General features: G+C 38.1%; 1 non-coding gene and 1 pseudogene across 1 annotated transcript; both read left to right on the forward strand.

The window, feature by feature from the left end:
* Nucleotides 1-5039: 5039 nt before the first annotated feature.
* Nucleotides 5040-5231, forward strand: LOC140587342 (U2 spliceosomal RNA). Its single transcript, XR_011989068.1, has one exon. It is a non-coding gene; the product is annotated as a U2 spliceosomal RNA (small nuclear RNA).
* A 418-nt stretch (nucleotides 5232-5649) lies between these two features.
* On the forward strand, nucleotides 5650-5780 carry LOC140587343 (U5 spliceosomal RNA; annotated as a pseudogene).

Genomic DNA, 5780 nt, shown 5'->3' on the forward strand with positions numbered 1-5780 from the left:
GTAACATCTGTGCTGTCACTCAGGGGCTTGCCATCAATGCTGCTCAAGATGATCGTAGGTGTTGGGCTTATCGGTTCCTGAAACAAAACATTTGGGTCTTAAATCTGTATTCTGTAAACCTGTCATGTTTACAAATCATAATTACAAATCACAGCTTTCTCCTATGTTTAGTTGCATACAAAATCCCAGTTTGTTAACAACAAAATTACTTAATACATTAGATGTATTTTTTTGTGGGACATAGCAGTGGTATTTGTCCTGTAATTGAAAATGCACTTAATATCTAATTATTTCTAAATTCACATTTCCTATCTCGCAAAATAGCGGTATGGGCAACAATGGTCTCTAAAAAGAATTTGACTTTGGTAATATGGAACTTGTTTGGATTTTCCAAAACCGACACAATGCAAACAGAAATTTACAAAAATAAGGTTCACCTAAGTAATGTGTTTTTTTCTTTTTAGATTTTGTTACCTTAGATGGCCAATTTTTTTATTGGGGAATTTGTTTGGTTGTACTGTTCAGTAACTTGCAAAAGTCTTAACTGACATAAAAAAGAATCATGATAAGATCATAGGTTGTGATCCTGCATGAAAAAAAAAAATGTGATGAAACCTTTCCCGTGTTGCCCAAACCTACAGCATATATAAAAATCTAATATCAGGCAAAACATTGAAGTACACATTTCGCATTTTCAAAAGAACAAATTCAAGACTGTCCACCACAAGCACAAAATGACTAACCTTATCTATTACAAACAGCTGGGGTGTATTTTCCATGAAGATGGATGGTAGGAGGAGTATAACTGCATTCACCAATTGGCCTGTAAATCACAAATAATTTAACAAAACTCACAAATTTGATTCGGCAAAGTTTTGAAACACTCATACCAATCTGAAATGAATGTGGCTTAAAGACCTAAAACAGATTAAGTGAAATCTGAAATAAATAAGGGGAACTTCTTATCCTAATTACATGCTACCATCAAAAGGAAAACACTGGATATAAACCACAAATACTTGTAATACAATGTGGTAGAATTACCTAAAACAATTAATTATAATAGCTTCATGAGGCTTAATGACCTAAAAGTGAGGTGCAATGGGAAAAAATTGCATTATTTATTCTGCTGCTGTTGCTTATTATTTAACATGAAGCCCCGTTAACAACCACAGCATCTGTACAGTTAACCCACACATGTTCTTCACTATCTAATTTAAGGTGTACTTGATCGTAACACCATGAATTTGATTAACTTGACTTGGCACTTAGACAACAAAAGTAACAGTGGAAGGAGGGCTGATGACCTAATTAATAGGGTTAAACAGACTACCTTAGACTAGCAACAGTTCTTTCAGATACAATGAGAAATATTGTACTCTGGTAGATTTAACTATCCTCCTATCTGATTTAGTCTTTCAGTGTATTATAAGAGACTTGTGTAGCTTACCATTTCGTTCAGTATCAGTCTGGCTCTCATCAACAGACTGCAGGCAAAGCCTCTTCAGGTTGCTTTCAGGTGCCATGGACACAAGCTGGCTTGCCAGCTTATTGAACCCTTTGATGACCTGCTTGTCCACATCAATCTTAAGAAGTGCTGATGCTTCTTCACACAGCTGAAGCAAAACATGTAGTTTAAATGAATTAATTCTATTGGTGTTTTGAAGCAAATATGGGACAAATTATTTATTCTATTCAATGCAAAGTGCAGAATTACATATGTACTAAACTGATGCACATTAACATCTTAACTCACCAAGACTGGAATAGAAAAGAAGGGGAATTCTTGTAAGACCTCTGCAGTGGTGTGCTGTTGAATATAGTATCTTCTGTACCTTTGTACTCTGTGGAGGCACTGGCCTCATCTTTTGGCACTCCTGCTTTATTGCTGCAATATGGTGGTTACAACTCCTTTGGTCCTTTATATATATTTGGTCCTTTATATATATTTCTAAAATTATAATTTAAATTATTTAAATGATACCAACAACCATTAAAATTATCAGTTATAGTCACCCATCAAACTCAGTGGTAGGGCTCTAAACAAAACCTAATTGGTTACATTGCAAACTATAGTCACAACAGATCGTTCTCACCTAATCAATTTAATTCTTATTTATAGCCAAGGTTTGTCTGTTCCGTCCTGGGGACGTATTGCACTAACTTACTAATTTGCAGATCTTAACCGTTTGCTAACGATGGTATTTCGGGTGACCAAATAATCCATGTCATCCCAGACACTTTGAGCTTGAACAGGATTTGTAAACTACTATTTCAATTAAAAGGACCTGGATTTCACTTGAGCGCTGAATTCTTGCTGAGTCTCCTGTAACCATGCATGTGTTACTTAATGTTAATGTGAAACATGCTGGATAAGTCTTTCAATCAAGGAAACAAACCAGTTAACCCCTTGGGACCGGCGATCCTGCTGGCGGGATCTGACAGAAATTTCGCAAAACCGCTTAAATAACTCCGCGAGTTTTTGTCATATACACATTTTAAAAATACTCTCAGAAACCTTGGACAGTCTACTTTTCAAATATATATAGGTAGAAACTAAATATATTTTTACAGCTTCGTGATACGAATTGAAAGAACAAGAGTGACTGACTTAAGCGTCTGCATCTCGAAGCAGCTCTGATCGCCTTCCCACTTGCAAATTGCGCTATTCGCATGATAACAACATGATAATCCGACAGTTAGTATTGGATAAAGAAATATGTGAATACGCCCATTGTGACCGAAATAAACAAGAGCACATGTCTGGGTAGTGTTTACACTGATCGGCTACAATATAGCACACGGATACGTCTCTGCCGCTGAAGCTTTGCGCCAGTGTTGCCACTTTCAGCAGCGAAGCTCATACCTGTGTTCATAGCTCAGTGGGCTAAGCCTGTGTGCCTGCAATCACGTGGTCGCCGATTCAAACGCAGCGTATTTAGAACATGAATAGCGATCTTCCGCTGAGAGCAGTCCTACACGCTCCCGACGCAAGTAAAACAAAGAAAGATGACACGATTTGCTTTTTTGCCTATTTAACCTAATTTTAAAAACGTTAATACTTCTGACAATGGAAGTTTTGAAAAGAAGACAGATAACGGATTTAGTCAGTGTTTTTTTCATGATTCTACATAATGATTTCAGCGAGATATAAACTGAAATACACGAGAAAGATACGCGGTCGATGATGCCCTCGTCCCCAGAGCGTCAATAATAGTCACTGCATCATATTTATCGCTTTCTATATTTATATAGTCACAGTTTTTCATTTTTCATTCCATCTATCAATAAACTGTGAAAGGGATTTTATTGTTGCTACTTTTCTTGCGTTTCAAACTGCCTTTCCAAAGTGATGGGTGTGGGGTGCAGTGACATTCCAGACTGATGGGCCATTGACAGTATGCAAACTACTACAGGTGTGAGGACACCTATCTCATCAATATTCATTGTGAAGACCATTGACTTTGAGAAAAAGAGTGTCACTCCAAAGTTCTAACACTTTAGTAATCAAACTACATAAAATTTCAGAATGTCACTTTCACCTATGTGTAGCCAACCCCTGTGTCTATAAGCTTCAGAGCTCAAAAGTCTTACCTAGAAATGTCTATAATGTGATTTTTTACAATTTCTCAGCATGTCTGAAAATAGGTTTTTGAAAAGTATATGTTTAAAGTTGATTTTAACAAAAAATAGAATAATAACATTCTAAGAGGCCTCAGATTATTGGTGCTGAGTTTGTGCTGAATAAAAGCAAATGTATCACTTTGGGATAAATGTTTTTTAGATAGGTGAAATATTTTAAAATGTCAAGGCATGTCAGACTACCTCGAAAGTGGAAAAAAGGCCTCAGGCCCCAGGGGGTTAAGCACAAGAAGAAATTAACTAATTAGTCGAGCACAGGAGCTTTTCGGTTTTAAAGCAGTTCGGAAAAACCCGAAGTTTGCGTCCAGGATAGGCTCTGGACCCCACGCGACCCTGTATAGGATAAGCGGTTTCAGATGATGGATGGATGGATAACCCAAAGTAGCTCTAAGTGTCCGGGATGATATGGATTATCACCCTAATAGTATTTATTTTAAATAAAAATCCTTCAGTAAACACAGCAATTGAGCGTTTAAAGCAGAAATAAATTTCCTACATACGATTGGCCACAGACCCTCACATAAAATAAAAAAAAAACTTCAACTACTTTGAAGTTCTTATTGGTAGTCATACGGGAAAAAAAACTCCCTATCGTCAAATTAGTAAAATCGTTCGGAATGTCAAAAAATTACTCGTGGGACTTTTTTTTAATCCGATCCTCATAGTTCATTTTAAATTGCCTTCTGATGGTTAAATTATTCCAAAACATTTTTCCCCATTTAAAAAATTACCTTACTGCTCTTGTACTGTAACTGCTCCCGATCGTCTTCTGAGAAAAAAACCTCGTAACCCCCTCGCACGAGCCGCACTCTACCAGGACTCGTCAGCCGCATGCGCAGGTTGTGGAAGCCACAAAACCATAGGGATTTTACTCTGATATTTCGGACAAAAATTAAAAATGTATTTTAAGAAAACAATTACAACGACACTAAAAGTATCATACTGAATTATACATGGGATTCTCAAGTAGCAAGACTACAATAGTATTTTCTTGTAAAATGTACTTTCATGATCTTCGTTGTATTTACAAATTCAGAAAAACCTTCATCTTCTCCTTTTCAGTGCAGCTTATGGAGAGGGACAATTATTTTGCAAATTTATACCCACCACCACCATCCAATAACTCGAATAAGAATTAAGAACCCTTCAATATCCCAAAGAACCATATGACTAACACGTAGAACCATCCACTACATAAAATGGTTCTTTAGTAGGTTATGGTTCTTTATGGAACCACACAGACTTCTAAAGAACCATTATTTTTCTGTGTGTAGTTCTATTTGTTTAATATTATCTTTGAAAGTCTTATTGTACTGTGTTGGCATGATTTGCATAGTGTAGGAATGATTCAGCCTCATACATTGTGATTATGTGTTAATGTAAGTAGTACAAGCATAATATTTATTATTCATGTATTTGAGCTGATTTACATTTTGTTTTGGTATGAAAAGGTTATTTTGATACGTCCCCCATTGAGGGGACCACATATTAAACAGATTTTTGGAACAGGGAGCCGGAAGTGGGGCTTGCCCCGTCCGCTCCAGGCATCGGCCCAGTATTGCAGTGCTTCCAGGAACGGTGCACCTCTACTGCCCCTTGTTGTTGAAAGGCAGAACTGACTGACTGACTAACTGACTGAGTGGGTGACTAATAGACTGAGTGCCTCTGGATGGCCAGCTAATTAGCTGCATGTGCTGTGAGGGAGGGGCCCTGTCCGTGCGTGGCCCCCGTTTCCTTCCGGTTTTCTTTTTTTTTTTTATTTTGAAGTAAGGTGACACGCTGTTTGTGTGGTGGACAGCTGTGCTGAGGTAAGGCATGACGTCATCTTTGCCTTTTGAATTTTCCCTCATGTTTGTTTAAATGATTGCTGTTTCTTGAGAGGACAGGAGGACAGGGAGGAGTCGGGGCCCCGACAGCGACAGCTGCGACGCCCCTGGGCATTCTACTCAGAGCGGGGGCGTCACGGAGACCCGGCTGACGGGGACCTGCTAAGCGGCAGCCCCATATCGACTCGGGTCTCTCTTCATCCCGTATAAATCTTTCGCTTTTTACTAAAGATTTCCGTGGGGTATAGTCATAGTTGTTTGGGTTAATTCTGACTACCACAAAAGTTTACAAGCCCTATTTTGGCAAGAGCT

Source organism: Paramormyrops kingsleyae, unplaced genomic scaffold (assembly GCF_048594095.1).
Source record: "Paramormyrops kingsleyae isolate MSU_618 unplaced genomic scaffold, PKINGS_0.4 ups177, whole genome shotgun sequence".
Lineage (NCBI taxonomy): Eukaryota > Metazoa > Chordata > Actinopteri > Osteoglossiformes > Mormyridae > Paramormyrops > Paramormyrops kingsleyae.